The sequence below is a fragment of the Lissotriton helveticus genome, chromosome 3_1 (genome assembly GCF_964261635.1).
Source record: "Lissotriton helveticus chromosome 3_1, aLisHel1.1, whole genome shotgun sequence".
NCBI classification, from domain to species: Eukaryota; Metazoa; Chordata; class Amphibia; order Caudata; family Salamandridae; genus Lissotriton; species Lissotriton helveticus.
In genome coordinates, this window is record NC_136061.1 from 117,914,790 (window position 1) to 117,932,691 (window position 17,902).

Genomic DNA, 17,902 nt, shown 5'->3' on the forward strand with positions numbered 1-17,902 from the left:
TGGAGTAGCATAAAGAGGAATGGCGTAGAGTAGAGTGATGCAAAGTGGCATACAATGGAGTGTCATGGAGTGGCACAGAGTGGAAAAGCTTAGAGTGGAGTGGTGTAGAATCGAATGGTGTACAGTGAAGTGCAAAAGAGGGGAGTGCCGTAAACTCCAGTGGCATTGATTGGAATAGTGCAGAGTGCAGTAACAAAGTAGAATGGCATATATTGGAGTGGCACAGGGCCTAATACCGTAGGGTAGATCAGCATAGAGAGGAGTGACATAGAGTGGAAGAGCGTAGAAGTGGCATAGAGTAGAGTGGCGGAGAGTAGAGTGGCGTAGAGTAGAGTGGCGTAGAGTAGAGTAGAGTGGCGTAGAGTAGAGTGGCGTAGAGTAGAGTGGCATAGAATGGAGTGGTGTAGAGTCAAATATTGTAGAGTGGAGTAGCATAAAGAGGAATGGCGTACAGTAGAGGGATGCAAAGTGGCATACAATGGAGTGCCATGGAATTGCACAGAGTGGAAAAGCTTAGAGTGGAGTGGTGTAGAATCGAATGGTGTACAGTGAAGTGCAAAAGAGTGGAGTGCCGTAGACTCCAGTGGCATAGATTGGAATAGTGCAGAGTGCAGTAACAAAGTAGAATGGCATATATTGGAGTGGCATAGGGCCTAATACCGTAGGGTAGATCAGCATAGAGAGGAGTGACATAGAGTGGAAGAGCTTAGAAGTGGCGTAGAGTAGAGTGGCGTAGAGTGGAGTGGCGTAGAGTGGAGTGGCGTAGAGTGGAGTGGCCTAGAGTGGCATAGAATTGATTGACATAGAATGGAATAGCATAAAATGAAGTGGCATACAGTAGAGTAGGGTTGAGTGTAGTTGAGTAAGTCAAACAGTTAGAGTGGAGTGGTATAGAGGGGAGTGGCATACATTGGAATGGCATAGAATTTAGTGTCAGAGGAAGTGGCACTGTGTGGAATAGCAAAGAGTGGAGTGTTGTAGAATGAAATGTCATAAAGTGGAGTTGAATAGACTGGAGTGGTGCAAACTGGAATGGTGTAGCGTGGAGTGGTGTAAAGTGGAATAGTGTAGCATTACCTGTTGGAAAGTGGAGTGGCATCAAGCGGAGTGTGGTAGACTGGAGTGTCCTATAGTAAAGTAGAGTTGAGTAGAGTGGCATAGAGTCAAGGGGCGTAGATTGAAATAGCATTGTGTGGAGTGGTCTAGAGTGGAGTGGTCTATAGTGTAGTGGAGTGCAAGGTAGTGCCATACAGTGGAGTAGCGGAGAATGGATTCACGTATAGTGGCTTGGTATACAGTGAAGTGGCATACAGTGGAGAGTAATAAAGTGGAAAGGTGTACATTGTAATGACATAGAGTGGACTCGAGTAGAGTGGAATGGTGTAGACTGGAATAGCATACAACGTTGCGGCGCATACAAGTGGTATAGCGAAGCCTGGAGCGACATGGCTTGGAGTGGAGTTACATAGAGTGGAATAATGTAGATTGGAGTGGCACAGGGTCGAGTTGTGTACAGTGGAGTTACATAGAATGGAGTGCTGTAGACTGAAACAGAGTAGAGTAGAGTGGAGTGGAGTGGCATAGAGTGGAATATGGTAGAGTGGAGTGGCACAGAGTGGAATGACTTAGACTGGAGAGGCATAGTATAGAGTGGTGTAGAGTGAATTGGCATAGAGGCAAATAGAATAGAGTGGAATGTTGTAGAGAGGAGTGGTGCAGAGTGGTGTGGTATAGAGTGGAGTGGCATGTTTTGTAGTGGTTCTAGCTTAAACAGACGTAGGATGAAAGTGTCTGAACTAATGTAGATTACATTGGGCAAGAATATAGAATATGGGGTAAAAATCAATCAATCAATCAATTATAGTACTTACCCATGAGGGTCTCAAGGCGCTGAGGGGTGGGGGGTGCTGCTACTGCTTGAAGAGCCAGATCTTGAGGAGTCTTCTGAAGGGAAGTAAGTCTTGGGTCTGCCGTATGTGGGTAGGGAGGGTGTTCCAGGTCTTGGCGGCGAGGTAGGAGAATGATCTGCCGCCGGAGGTCGTTCATTGGATGCGGGGACATAGGCGAGGCTGGCGGAGCGGAGCAGGCGAGTGGAGGTGTAGAAGCTGAGTTTGCTGTTCAGGTAGGCTGGTCCGGCGTTGTGGAGTGCTTTGTGTGCGTGGGTGAGGAGCTTGAAGGTAGACAGGGAGCCAGTGTAGGTCTCTCAGTTGTACGCACTCAACCCCGGTAGACACACCAACTGCAAAAGATCCTCGCCCCATACCACCCATGGACAGTTCTCGAGCAGACTCTGCCGCAGATCCTTCACCACCGACCAAACCATCACAACCGCCGATGGCCTGCATGATGCACACACCTTCGAAACTCTGACATGCATTCTCCTCAACGTATGCTCCTGCACTGACGCGCCGTAGAGATCTGGGACCGGATACACACCCTCTCGCCCGACGTCCCCTTCTTCACAGAAACCTGGACCAACGCCACCTCCAGCCCTGACATCACCACGGCCATCCCCGAAGGCTACAAGATCCAGAGAAAGGACCGCCCAGGAGGAGGACTCGCCATCGCACACAAGACTGCCCTCCAACTTTCCACATCCAGCACGAACAACCCCCACTCCAACACAGAACACCTCCACTTCTAGATACAGACAAGCACCAGGTCCACAATACGTGGCACCCTCATCTACAGACCACCGGGACCTCACACCCACTCCACAACTACCATCGTCTAGCTCGCTGCACCCCACGCCATCACCTCCATGGACTACATCCTACTCGGGGACCTGAATTTCCAACTCGACATCAGTGACAACCCCAACTCTACCACTCTCCTCGACAACTTCCCCAACCTCAGTCTGAAGCAGCTGGTCAACACGCCCACTCACAAAGCCAGAAACACCCTCAACTCAAAATTCGCGGGAGGGACAAACAACCGCTTCAGCCATACCACCTAGCCCCCTTAGACGGATGACCACTGCATCCACTTCACCTTCAGCACCACCAATGCACCCAAGCCCACAACACACCCACCACAAACGAACTGGAGCAAGGTCACAGAGGAACACCTCAACACCACCCTCCTCCAAGACCCCCCCACACCACTACCGACACCAACTCCGCAGCCTTAGAATTTCACCACTGGATCTCCCACTGTGCTGACAAGCTTGCACCCCTCCCCGGCAAACAATGCCCTCTGAAGGCCACCTGATTCACCAAAGAACTACAAGAAGCAAGGCGCTCCTGCAGACACCTAGAGAAAACTTGGCAAAACCAGAATACCACGGAAGCACGGAACAACCACAGTTGCGCCCTGAAGGAATACCACCAGCGCATAAGAGACACCAAACGGACGTTCATAGGAGATCCAGACCAACACGACCAACTCCAAGGAACTGTTCAACGTCATGCAGCAGTTCACATAACCCCCTAGCGAAGCCACGGATATCACACCCTCCCAAGAACTCTGCGACGAGCTCAGCGCCTACATCCACCTGAAGATCAAGGTCCCTTACGACGACTTCAGCGAACAAATACCAGACACCACCCCCCAACTCTGCCGATAAGCTATCCATCAGGACCTCGAACCCCGCCACCGTCCAACACATCACCACAACCATGAAGAAAACCCACTCAGGAGACCCTATGGACCCCTGTCCACCGCATATATACCAAAGGGCCGCCACCGCCATCTGACCTGAACTAGGATGGACTGTAAACACCTCCTTCTTGTCCGGCATCTTTCCAGATGACTGGAAGTGGGGGGAGGTTAAACTCCTCCTCAAGAAACTGACGGCAGACACAACAGACCTGAAAAACTACCGGCCAATCTCTCTCCTCCCCTTCTCGGCCAAAGTCACAGAGAGACACGTAAATGCCCAACTGACCGCCTTCATCAAAGAGAACTCCATCCTGGATGCCTCCCAGTCTGGATACCGCCATAACCACAGTACCGAGACTGCCCTCCTCGCCACCACTGATGACAGCCGCACGCTACTCGACCAGAGACACACTGCGGCCCCCATCCTTCTGGACCTCTCCGCAGCCTCAAAACCATTTCAGACTGCACGCTCGCAGCCAGACTTCACTACGCAGGGATACAAGGAGCCACCTTCAAATGGATCCAATCCTTTCTCTTCTGCCGAAACCAATGTTAATGCATCCCCAGGTTTACTTGTCATGGTAAATCTGGGAATGTGCCAGAATATGGGTGGATGCATGAGAACACCCAAACTCCACCGATGAAACACCTTTTTGGCACTGACTAATGCGATCTATATTAATACGATCGGTATGGATTTTTCAACATACCTATCATTACACACATGACTGTGGAGACTTGAATATGATGGTAATCTCACATTATCACTGTGGGGACTTAAACATCACTGTAATATATTTGTCAGGACTTGTACATGACTACAATCATGCACTATCCCTGTGTGCTATCCCTGTGCATTCCATTAATCACACGCTATCTCTGTGGGGACCTGGGCATGTCTGTAATCACACACATTCTCTTTGGCAACCGTGGTAATACTATAGTCACACAATATCCCTGTGGGGACCAAGCCATCTCTATAATCACACACTATCTCTGTGGGGACCTGGGCGTGTCTATAATCACACACTATCTCTGTGGGGACCTAAACATCTCTAATCACACACTATCTCTGTGGGGACCTGGGCATGTCTATAATCACACACTATCTCTGTGGGAACCTGTGCATGCCTATAATCACACACTATCTCTATGGGGACCTGGGCATGTCTATAATCGCACACTATCTCTGTGGGGACCTGGGCGTGTCTATAATCACACACTATCTCTATGGGGACCTGGGCATGTCTATAATCGCACACTATCTCTGTGGGGACCTGGGCGTGTCTATAATCACACACTATCTCTGTGGGGACCTGGGCATGTCTATAATCACACACTATCTCTGTGGGGACCTGGGCATGTCTATAATCACACACTATCTCTATGGGGACCTGGGCGTGTCTATAATCACACACTATCTCTGTGGGGACCTGGGCATGTCTATAATCACACACTATCTCTGTGGGGACCTGGGCATGTCTATAATCAAACACTATCTCTGTGGGGACCTGGGCATGTCTATAATCACACACATTCTATTTGGTGACCGTGGTAATACTATAGTCACACACCATCTCTGTGGGGACTTGAACATCTCTATGATAACACACTATCTCTGTGGGGACTTGAGCATTTCTATAACTACACACAACCTCTGTGTGGACTTGAACATCATTAGCTTCACACCCTTTATAATGGGATTCAAGCTTTGAATGTACACACTATTTCAGTATCTCTGTGGGAACTTAAACATCTATTTTGGTAAAAATGTGAGCAGTGACTCAAGCTCTGGATTCCACTTGACCATATTCCTTTGTTCCTTATGTTAATTTCTTTATGTGTTAGTTCCCTTATCTGCTAAGATTTTAAGCACTAATAAATAGGTTAAATGCAGCTTTACGTGTCTTTCGTTAAGCATGTTATGGTATTTCCTGGCGCATTAAGATAATCTGCCTTTATTGTATACCCCTATTATATGTGCAGCAATTCATATATGAATATATTATAATGTTGTTTGTGTATATTGTTGCTAAAATAAGCATTTAGCCATGTGCCTTCGACTGTATTCAATCACAAATAGTGTTACGGACTAGGTCCCCACAAGGATGGTAGCACGTGTTCAAGTCCCCACAAGGATGGTGCTGTGCGCACGATTAAATAACAATATATTTGCAAATTTGAAGCAGGATCCTGTATCATGAATTTTTTCTTAACATTTTTCTGTTAGTTGTGTGTTTTAAAAACATTGGGAAAGGTAAGTCCCCACAAGGCAGGTATTCACACATAGTCCCCACAAGGATGGTAACACGTGTATGTGTGTGTGTGTGTGTGTGTGTGTGCACGCTTGAGAATATATAGCAACTTTGTGCCAAACAGCAGTAAAAAATAACAGTATGGCATTGAGAAGCTGCAAATATTTCAAAAGAAGGAAATGTTAATCATTGCATGTGGCTTTCGTTTTGTGTAAGGAGTTACCCGTTTTGTGTCTATAAACGCATTTCTCATGTGTTTTGGTATGTGCTACAACTGGTATAGAAGTCATCATATGTCGCCCTTACCCTGTCCAGCCGCCCCACCTCCAGCTCATTTGAATAAGTACTTGCACTTATTTTTTCCTATTTAAAGCACTGGTTTGATTTATAAGATAATATGTGCCCGGACCCAATGTTTTGGCCTCACTGAATACTCTTGCCTCTTTCATCCACCCTGCGCAATTGGACTTCCTGCCACATTATCTCACTATCTTTGTCAGGGTTTTTTCTATCTTTCTGATCCTCTTTTCCCCTTTTCGATTTTCTCTCTCTTGTTCAGGGTCAAACTGAGGATGAGGAAAATATGCACCGCTGATGCCAGGGAGGGGTCGGTGCAGGGAGGAAAGGAAGCAGAAACCTAGGGCAGCCTGAAGGTGAATGTGACAGGAAGTGCAGGAGGCAGAGCGCACATGAAGGGACAGTGCACAGTGAACCCCGAGGGTATAAAGTGTAGATGCAGAGAGCTGCGGGGCAGAGAGGAGAAGTGGGAGAGACCCCAAGGGTAGACAAGGCACGGAGTACAGGAAGAGGGCAGACAGGACAGGGACAGTGTTTCTGATCCTCTTCCATTGGACAACTATTGCACAAAAGCATTCCTAGAGTTGAAAGAGAAAAAGTGTTGCGCCCCGGCACTAGAAGTGCAAGTTTATTTAAAAGGAAATGCATTACTTGCAGTGAAAGAGAGGGCTGGACTCTCTCAATGCCTGTTCAGAAACATGAATGTGTTCAAAGGTCTGTGACATATTTCTCAATGACCCTTGACGCCCGCCATCACAGAAATGCCCAGCTGCCTTAATTAGTAGCTATGGTAAATGTCAGTCGCAAGAAATGTAATTGTTTGTGATGAAACTGAATCTGAATGTCTAGGTGTCATGAATCTATGCGTAAAGCCTAGGTTAGATTTTAAGAATGAACGTCTGATTGAGCCCAACAATGTCCATTTTGTAGATTGCCCAGGTTTGAAAGGTAACAAAGACAGATTAGGAGCAGCAAACGATGTGTGCTCCCTATATCAGGGCTCGACAAATCATAAAAAATGCACTAGACCTTGGGGTCTAGTTACCTACAAAATCTCCTTGACTTAAATGACTTAAATGAAATGCACTTGACCTCTGACTCTGAAAGCTGAGCAAATTTGACAAGTTAACGAGATTTAAAAGCATTTTTATTGCTCATTTACTTTGTGAGTGTTGGACTTGGCCCGTCTGGCAGGTCCACCCCTGAAGTTGTGCTTATTATATGTGTCCGGGGGATGGTGATTCCCCTCCTGAGTGTGTGCGTGGTAAGAGAGACCTGCCTCCCATAGGAATGCATGGGGGATGTATGTGGCTCTGGTAGTTCCTGATGCGTGGGGCGTGCCGGGCCGTGTTTGGTATGTGTGCGCTCGTGAGGTTGAATGCTACAAGATGATGTATGCGGCATGCGTGTGGCTAGAAGGGAAGGGCCCCTTCTAGACCTTGGTGTGTGTGTGCAGTAGGTGTGCTGGCGCCTGATTGGCTGAAGCCGGCTGGGCCTTCCCCCACCAGGCTGGCCCCACCCCCCCGGGGGTGCGTCCAGTGTCCCTGGCCTGGCCAGCACCAAGAAATTCCTTATAACCAGTTCCAGCTGGTTCTCTCCCTGCCTGCCCCTTTTGGAGACAAAGGGAGCTCCTGTATAAAAGGAGGGTGGGCCCTTTTCTCTCTCTCTTCTCTTCTTCCTGCTGGTCCTGACTGGAAGCCTGCCAGGGGCGTGCTGCTGGTTGGGCTCAGGGTTGGCTGGCCTCCCTGGGCCCTGCCCAGCCCCTGGACTCTTTGCTGGACCTTGCTGCTTCCCTTCACCCTCTCCCGCTCTGGGAGCGCTCTACTTCCCCCTATAGCGCTGGGAGCGCTGTATCTATCCCCTAGCGCTTGGGGCACGCTGGATTGATCGAGCCGGTGCCACCCGGCATCTGCCCTGCTCCACGGAGGTGCCAGACGCCCAGCGAGTGCCTACCTCGCCTACCCCCTTGCGTGGCATATTTACGAGGGAGCCTACTCCTCGCTGCCTCCCCGAGTTCACCGCTGCAGCCCGGAGTCGGCTGTGGAGGCGCTGCACCCGCCTCCCCTTCCAGGGCCGCGCTGCCACTGGCGGCCCCGGAGAAGGCATTGCTGTCCGCTGATTGGTCCTGGCCGCCGGGACTCCCAGGACGTCATCACGGGGCCGCGCGGGGATTGGCCCGGCTCTAGGGCGTCCCCGCCTGCCCTGCAGCGAGGCTTCCCCCGAGGAGAGAGGGAGAGCTCCGCCACCGTCCCGCCGTGGGGAAGCCGAGGGAAGCTGACGCCACGAGGAGCCGCCGCACGTGGAGATCGGTGAGTGCGGGCGGGCTCCGTGGCGCTCCTCTGCCCCAGGGGGTGCCGTGTGCCCACGAGGCCACCGAGGGCCCCGCCCTTGGTCCACGAGTCCGGGAAGGACTCCAACGATGCCCGCCCACAAATAGGCTGAGCCCTGAGAGGCTCCCCCGTGGGCCCCTGCATTTCTCGAGCCTGGCGAGGCTCGGTCGCCCCTCACCCCTACGAGCCCTGAAAGGCTCCGCCTGTCACCCCCCTCCTTGAGCCCGAGGGGCTCCTTCATGGCTCGTGGGGCCCCCGTGATGCCGGGTCCCCTGAGGGGGGCCCCGCCTGCCCACAGTTCTTGTCCTGAGCCCGCGAGAGGCTCCACCATGGCCCCCCCCTGTCTTCATGAGCCCCGAGAGGCTCCACCACCTGCCCCCCTGTCTTCATGAGCCCCGAGAGGCTCCACCACGTGCCCCCCTGTCTTCATGAGCCCCGAGAGGCTCCACCACGTGCCCCCCTGTTCTCATGGGCCCGCGAGAGGCTCCACCATCGCCCTCTTGTCCCCCCGAGCCTGCAAGGCTACATCCAAGTCCCTCAGCGGCCCAGCACTTCGTGGGCCGCTGCCACGTTTAGGTTTGCCCCGGGCCCCTTGCAGCCACTCTGGACATCGAGACTCTAAGGCGCCCTCGCCCCAGGAAGGCCATCTGGCCTAGGGGGGCGCTACTGACTATCATCAAGGGGATGCTGAGAATTCTTATGTGTAGCCCTGCTGATGGGGGCCTCTGTTGTGTTATGTACCTTGCCTCATGTATGTCTATGCTGGTTAGAGTGAGTGCTATGGCTAGTCCTATGAGACCCCCGGGGCGTGACGTATTCTAATGCTAAGCTCCTGGTGATTATGTGTTCTAGTCCTAGTCCGAGGAAGCTCCCAGTGGTTATATGTTCTAAATGCCAACTCCATCATGTGCACCTTCCTGGCAGTGGCCCCTTGGCCCTGCTCTGTACCTTTTCCCCTGTAACCCCTGCCGTGCCTTGAGCACATTGTAAAGTGTATGTTCCTATGTGTCCTTTCTAATACAAAGACTATTTTCATATATACTTTGTGTGGAGTTCCTTTTGTGGGAGGCCGGGGATGTTGCTGTTGATGGGTGCGTGCGCAAATGCTTCACACATGTCCTCCGAGATAGGCCTGACTGCCCGCGCCGCGTTACCTAGAGGGCGAGCAGGGGTCGACTTTATATAGGAGTGGCGGTCTCTGACTGGCTGTGGTACAAGCCCTGGCCGGCCGGGGGTCCCATTTCCTACAGTGAGCAATAAAGATGCCTTTAAATCTTGCTATCTTGTCACATTTCCTCTGCTTTCAGAGGCAGTGGTCAAGTGTCAGTTTGTATTCCTACTTGCCAGAAAGGGCGAGTAGGAACTAAAAATAGCTTGCCCTGAACTAATCTGACTCGCAAATGCGAGCGGTCGAGTACATGTTCCAAGCCCTGTATATATTATGCTGTCAAAGCTGGCTTTCAGTAGTTGCATCAGCCCAAAATTCGAAATTGATTGCCCTTACCATAACATGCAGTATAACTGGTCAAATGAGAGCCATTATTGTCATGGGAGAGACAAATGCTAATTCATTTGTACAATATTGTGTCCTGTTAGCATATACATTCAATGGAATTTTCACAGGTGAATATGAAAAGGATACGGTTTATTTAATGCTGACACTTGTAAAGAACTAAAAGAGGTACCAGAAAATATTTTATAAGCAGATCAACAAGGTTGTCCCAGTACAGAATATGAGAAAAATGACAACTGTATAGTAGCAAATGTGTTATTGTAAAAACAGATGCCCAGATACAGATTGCCAGTTTCTCTGAAATAAGATCATAATGTTGTAAATGTTTTTGTACTTGTATAGCGCGCAGCTACCCGGACCGGGTCTCCCGGCGCTTGTATTCATACCGCTAAGGAACCCTTCCTGGCTTTCCTTGTGAAGTGTCCACTCCTGGGCACCCCCATGGTGGAACCAGGCATCCCAGCGCTGTTGGGGCCGTTGTGGAGATTAAGCAAGCTATTGCCCAGAGTTGCAGCGTGGGACCCATGATTAGAATAGGCACTGAGGCGAAAATATCAGGTCAGAGGAATTTTGAGCCCGAGACCCACCGAGGCAGGAATCGAACCCTGGTCCCGGGCCAGAGCTCTGCATCAAGGTCTGCCGCTCTAACCATTGAGCCACACTTCTCCACAATAATGAGGTCTCAAAGATGATGTGTGCCGAACCACAGATTAGACAAAAATTGGTTTGTAGCTATCTGCCTGAAGTTTCAAGCACAGTAAAGCACAGTAAAGCAACACAGAGACAGCACAGAGTTAAACTTTGCAAAATACTGTGTTTCAGCATCACTGACGTGGCTTGAATATGTACATGCAAATGCACTTGTGAAAAACACTGATGAAAAGATTAGCCATTGCTGTGAAGGCCTGGCTGATGTGGAGCGTACAGTTTCTCACCAGATTGCAGCGGCTACACAAGATCTGCATAATGGTTGGTGCCAAAACTTTGATCTGAGAGATGCTGTGAAATGGAAAGGCCTGTTCTAAATGATCCTGGCAAAGACTGTTGTGAAATGTGGTGGCCTTCCAAATTGGATGTATGCCTCTCACACACTATGGTCCCGTGTTTCCCTGATAAAACACCTCCTCTTCAAGAAAAGATGCCAGCAGTGATCAAAAGCCAACAAGAAGAGGGCCAGTCAAGCTGTAAGGGAACACACACAGTCTGAAGCAGCACTAAAGCCGCCTGAACTGGAAAAATAAAAAGTGAAAAATGACTCAGATGAAAGTGGTGTCAAAGAGGGGAATGAGTCAGGTTTGCAGCCTCTGAAGGAAAAATTACTTCTCTGGGCCTACCAGTGAAGGAAGAAAAACGCTGGCTGAAAGGATATCCAAAATGTCTGCAGTGGTCCCTTGAAAAATCATTTGCACCCATAGCTGAAACGTCTGAAACTGGTCAAAGTGAAAATAAAAGTGAAAAGCTTGGATTGAAAACATGCAAAGGATTGATGGTGCTCTGTCAGAGTTTCTCAGCACCTGGGTGGTCAAATTGCATGGAAAAAAATACAGAATGCCACATTGAATGTACTGTGTAAATGCAAAGTTTGAACTGTATGAGCCACCCTGATGGAAAGCTGATAACAGAGTCAGGAAATGCTGAAATAAAGAACAGAGAACTGTCAAGAGCTGAAGAGAAAATAATCTTTGAATGGAAAGTAGAAGATTTGTGGTGCAGAAAACTGTTGATACTATCTGTGTGTACATTACTTTGTTCTGCCCAGGGTTGGGAATAGAATCTGAACTTTCCACCAGTTGGCCCAGAAATATTTCTTGAAAAAAAAGCTATCTATTTAATGATCCTTCAGTGTGTAGGGGGTGAACTTGTGATCGATCTGTCTTGAATACTTGCTAAATTGACTTTCTTTTGCATTACTATGGTTTTATTGAACTGCAAGTCTTCAACGATTTTTTTTTTTTAGCTTGGACTTTGATTGAGGTGAAAATGCTGTTTGATTGTTTCAAATGTTTGTTTTCTTTCTGATATTCCCCATTGACTGATATATGCAATGGACATAAACTACGGACATTTTTGAAAAAGAACATTTTTGTGCAGCGTTTTTTAGAGAAAATACAGTTAAAGACATTGTTGATTTTTGGATGCCAAACATGGAGGAAGAACGCCCGGATATTCAATACCCTACGTCGAGAGAGACTAAACATAAATGGACATTCATTTATTTGCCAGTAAGTTTATCTAGTGTTACGAGTATTTGTGTAATAGCTTGGTCCCTACATGTGAAGTTTCCTATGCATACACTTGTATGCCCAACACCTACACCTGAACATTCAAATGTTACATTATACGCATAGTATTGCTAATATTTTTGATTGTTGGGTTTGTGGATTGTTGCCTTCACACCGGTAGCGGTAGGGAGGCGGTGGCAGTGTCTCCCCGACCCGCTGTTCACCCGATGGTAGAGTAAGATCCTAGACTGTCTGTCTGTCCTGATTGCGAGGGCTGCGAGGAGCTAGGAAGCAATTTGAAACTTTTGGCATCTTTTAACATTGGCGATTGATTTTAAAGTCGTTTTTATATTGGGATTGATTTAATAATCCACACTCATTAATTGCTGCAAATATCCTAACACTCTCCCCCGCACTGCCTGGGCTCGATACTGTAGCCTGCCCGCCCGGGTCCGACTCGGCAATTACTGCCGTAGAGCGGAGGGCGGACAGGTAAGAGCCAGGCATACGAACATCCACTTCCGCTAGAGCGGAGGTCAGCGCTCTAGTCGTCACCGTCTTCAGGGCTGTTTAGCCACGCCTCCCCATTAAGCGCGCAGCGGTTGCGCGCAGGGGGCGCCTTCGAGCGCGCCTTCGAGCGCGCCTAAGAAGCGCCGAAGAAAAGCCCGTCTGCGCCCGTCCGCGACAGGACGGGACTAAGGGACATGGCTCTAACACCTGGTATTCCTGATTCACAGTTTAGCACTACTATAACCTATTCAAGGGAAAAACTTCTTAGTTTAATTCCGATCTCTGCCGCCATTTGTATGCATGAGCCCTGGCCTAATTTCGAGGGTCCATTTGCTTGTGCAAACTGCCGTTTTCAGGCTGACCATACATGTTTAATAAGGGATAATTTATTGGGCACTTATATGACAGCCGCGGCAGGGAATTCCCATCAGATACCTTCCTTGCCCTGCGGAGCCAGTACACCCACTGTTAACTATGTTGCCGGAAAGGGAGTCTTCCCCTACTTAGCAGATCACCATAGGAAAACACTGGTGCAGACCCTAGTAATCAGCAGGTTGGATTACTGCAATGGGCTACTCATATCTGCTAATGAGGAACAGCTGGGGAGGCTACAAGTAGCCCAGAATACGGCTGCTAGGTTGATCCTAAATGCCCCTGCCAGATCCTCCTCCCGTCCCTTGCTAAACAAGCTACACTGGTTTCCCATTCGCCTGAGAGTGAAATTTAAGATCTGCTGTACTATTCACAAATGTTTGTTCGGAACCGGCCCCAGATATCTTACAGACATTTTTAAACCTTATCAACCAAGTCGAACCCTACGCTCAGAAAACCAAGCCTTGCTCCAGATCCCCAGGATCAAAAGAGAGAGACAAGGAGGACGAGCCCTATCTTTTAGAGGCCCTACTCTCTGGAACTCCTTGCCTCTCACTCTTAGGCTAAATTCCAATCTGCTTGCATTTAGGAAATGCCTGAAGACGCACCTATTCTCCATACAGTAGCCCCAGCATTGTCACTCACCAATGTTACTCAGATCTTACTGTCTAGTTCTGCTTCGGAAAGAACAAAGCGCGGAGATATCTCTTCGGAGATCGAATTCCTGCGCTATACGAGAACCGAAAATAAATAAATAAATATATAAACACCAGGAAAACTCCCATTCTCCCACAATGGCTCTTGCACGGCATAGTTTGGAGTTTTATGGACAGCACATGTTAGTAAGATGTTTACCTTTGATATAGGAGGTCTTAATAAAGAGCTAAACATAGCATGTTATCCAGATGATGATGATAACCTACAGGCAAAAGAATTCAGATTTAGAAGTGGAGGAATATGTTGGTCATGGTGATTATATCACTAAGTATGTTAATTTGTTCTCTTTTATGCTTTCTGTACTCATGACGTTTTATGTATCTGGAATATATATTTTTTATTATTTAATTAGACAAAATGTGTTTAGTAGAGTCCCAAAGAAGGGACTGTTGAACAGTAATAAATATATTCTGTTAAGTTAGCCTCTACTCCTCATCCATTTTGTCTACCAGCCCCCATTTTTGTGTTTCTGCGGGGACTTTCACGAAGTTAGAAGTTACATGTTCACTGGAAAGCTGGTTGTACTGATAATACTTGTGTGCCACAGTTATGTTATGTTATGTTATGAGTTTGATTGACCGCGACAGCTGCCCCAGCAACGAGGCGTCCCGGCGCTGAGAACCATAAAATAACCAACTGATTGGAGGGGGAGAAAGATACAAATGGCTTAGGACGGTGGGAACAGATGGGTTTTAATTGCCTTCCTGAAGGCGGACAGATTCTCCAGGCAGCGAATGTTAGGTGGCAGGGAATTCCAGAGTTTCGCTCCCAAAACTCTGAAGGAGCGGCCCCCAACACGGCAGAGTTTCGTTCGAGGAACAACTACCAGATGTTGACCTAAGGACCGCAGGTTGCGTTGAGGAGTGTAAGGTACTAAAAGCGGTCGAAGGAGTTCAGGGCCTTCAGTTTTGAGAATTTTAAAAGCAGTGGTGAGGGTCTTGAAGTGAATTCTAGATTCAACCGGGAGCCAGTGAAGTCTTTGTATGGTAGCTCTAACAGAGCACTTCCTGGAAAGACCCACTACAGCCCTAGCCGCTGAATTCTGTACCCGTTGTAGCCTTGCTATTTCTGCTTTGTTGGTGCCTAAAAGAAGGACACTGGCGTAATCCAACCGAGAGAGGATAATGGATTGGATTATGAGCTGGCGCGTTTTGGAATCAAAGAAGCCAAGTATAGGATTAAGGCTTCTCAGCAGGCCCACACAGGTAGCGGCCACTTTTTTGTGTGGGTTTGGTAACTCAGTGAGGAGTCCAGCCAAACCCCCAGGTTTTTTACCAGAGTTTTTGGTGGTGGGATGGGGCCCAGCAAGGAAGGCCACCAGTGGTCGCTCCAACAGCTGGAGTTTTTTCCGAGGAGCAGCACCTCCGTTTTCCCTGCGTTCAGCTGTAAGCAGTTGCGTGTCATCCACTGAGCAACTGCCACCAGGCCATCCCTAAATCTCGTGGCCGAGATTGAGGAGCCCTCAGTGAGGGTGATGACAAGCTGAGTGTCGTCGGCGTACGACACCAGCGTGAGGTCCCACTCTCTGGCCACAGCCGAAAGAGGCTGCACGTAAAGGTTAAAAAGGGAAGGACTCCTTGGCCTATGGAGTGAGACCGGGAAATGAACGGAGGAGCTGAGAGTAAGGAGTCCTGCCCTCCTGAGCGGCCAACGTGCACAGATTTCTAATGTGTTAGCCCACAAATGCCTGTAAACTCCCTTGTCTATATAAAAAGATGACATGGGTTGGGGTTTATCAGGATTCAACAGTTCAGCATATACGCATTATGTACAAATACCAAAAGGGGTTGTGTAAGCATTGCGTAACAATGACGAAGTGGTTTCAATGTGTTTCACAAGGCACCGAAATGTATAAATGCCATGTTTGAACTTGTACTTGTTAGTACCCTCCCTCTGGCACTTGCAGAGTCTGAGTGATGGGACTCCTTTCATGAGTGAAATTAACTTGTATTTTGTTTCCTCTCCAGTGCTGATCCTCATTTTGGGAACCCGTAGACTAAAGGGGTACCTGCGCCAGAGAGACTGATAGGAATCTCACTTCTACACTGACCACTGATGTTCTGTGCATTCAAGGGGAACGTAGGACACTTCAGTCAAGGGGCAGAGCAGTTTAACATCGTGGTGCTCGTTAAGACACTTCCAGAGTCACTGTGCTAGGCAGTAGTCTCTTAATGCCCCCCCAGCCACCCCACCACGGTTCAGCTTTCAAGTCTCCAAGAGGATGGCTGTGTCCTCTTTCATCTCCGCCGTACCCCCCACACGGTGGCCCAAGCTTTGGGGGAGGGGTGCCTGACAACAGGCACGCTATCATTTCACCAAAGGAGTGTCACTGTCTGCCTTCACCGCCACCTCAGAGGTCCTGACACTCCTCTCCCCATCTACAACACCCATGCAGCACTAGTAAGTTCAGGGATGGGTCCAGCTGGGCCACTCTGCCCAAGAGATCGGTATAGTGTCGGCTTCAATGGTCAGGGCTCCAACTACTCAGGGTCTGTGGGGAAGGGCACACCAAGCTCTCACTCATGAACCTGGGAAGACCTCACCCTGCCCCACAGCTGAAACAACCCCATGCCTCTGTAAGCCGTTCAGGGCTCCTCTCACATGCCCACATGGCAGGCCCAGTGTTTCAGACAGTGGGGTGCAACAACGCCATCTCAGACCAATACACAAGTTGGCCGTGACATCCAGATGCAACCAGCCAAGTCTCCTCTCTCACCCGCACCTGGGGATGCCTGAAGAGGTGTGTGGGGGCAAGAGGCTGGCACTCAAAATACCCGTTCAAGTGGACCACTCCGGGCTTCATGATCCCACTGGGAAACTAAGGAATCAGGGCCTCAGGCCGGTCCAGTCCAACTATTTTGAATGCTTTAAAATCAGCACAGAGTAGTGCAACCAACAGCAGGGCAACACTCTTTCAATCCCGGTTCTGCCGTACAGGACCGCACCAGAACTGCCCCGACTGTCAAGCTCTCTTCCTCCCAGTCGCCTCGCCACCACCCAGCAGGGCTCACCTTCATATTCCTGGGATCCGCGGCTGTCTTTTGGCGAGCTAACACAGCCGTTGTACACTTCATACGTGGTGGGGAGCACTGGCCCCGTTAGCGCCCGTCGCTGCTCTGCTCTACTCAGCCTTCTCAGGGGCACAGGCCTAACAGCGAGCCGGCTACCATTGTTGCTGTGGTGCAGACATGGTCCCACAAGCGTCAATTTTTGGTGCACTCTGCGTCCAAACACCAAGCCAGGACCACCTGATCACAGGGCGGTCAGCGCAGTGAGGCACAGGACCCGATGCCGGACTAAATGGGAAATTGTTGCAGATCTCGAGGCTCAGGTCAGGGAGCCTTTAAATTATGCTGCCGCCATCCTAGGCGGTTTGCCACAACCCATCTTCCTCCTGTCTATTGATGTTAGATTTTGCAGTTCTCTGACAACAACTTGACTGCTAGACAAGAGTGAAGCAAATGTCAGGAGAGCTGAAAAAATTACCTCCAGCTGTCTCCTCTTATATTAGCACGGGACCATGGCCTTTGATCTGCTAGGGATCCCACCCTTGCACTCCCACCCCACTGACGTCAGAATCAAGGGTGCTGGAGGGGACTTTGGAAACTCCTTCATAAGGGGTCATGTATCAAACTCCTGTCATTTCTTGACGCATCAAAATCTGTAGTGACATATCCTGACAAGCTTGGGCTTCAATGACGTAGTATAGGTCTTGTGAGTTTGTTGAGGTATGTTCTGGCTAGGGTAACCAGAAACGAAGTCAGAAAATAATTTCTGGTAAATTCACTTGGAACTTGCAGCTATACTGCTAAAGTTGGATAATGCAGCAACAGCAATCCCATAGTGCAATCGTAGATCTTCCGAACTCTTTGTCTGGTAAACAATCCCAAGTAAGTATAGAATTTTGCGCCAATTAATACTTGATCCTGTGATGACCAAAGGAGAGACTTTCTTAGATTCCCCTATTGCAAAACCTTTATATGCTTTGGGAAAATATATATATATATATTTTTTTTAACTTTATTTTTGTAGCAGGAAGAGCACGGATATCACCAGCCCACGAACTGTACTTCCAAGCAGCCGAGT

At 49.0% G+C, this 17,902-nt stretch overlaps 1 protein-coding gene across 1 annotated transcript in view; it reads left to right on the top strand.

Annotated features, from left to right (window-relative positions):
* The window catches only part of LOC144822165 (tricarboxylate transport protein, mitochondrial-like), a 224,103-nt gene that overhangs the window by 149,804 nt on the left and 56,397 nt on the right, over positions 1-17,902 (top strand). The gene's annotated exons all lie outside the window — the stretch shown is intronic.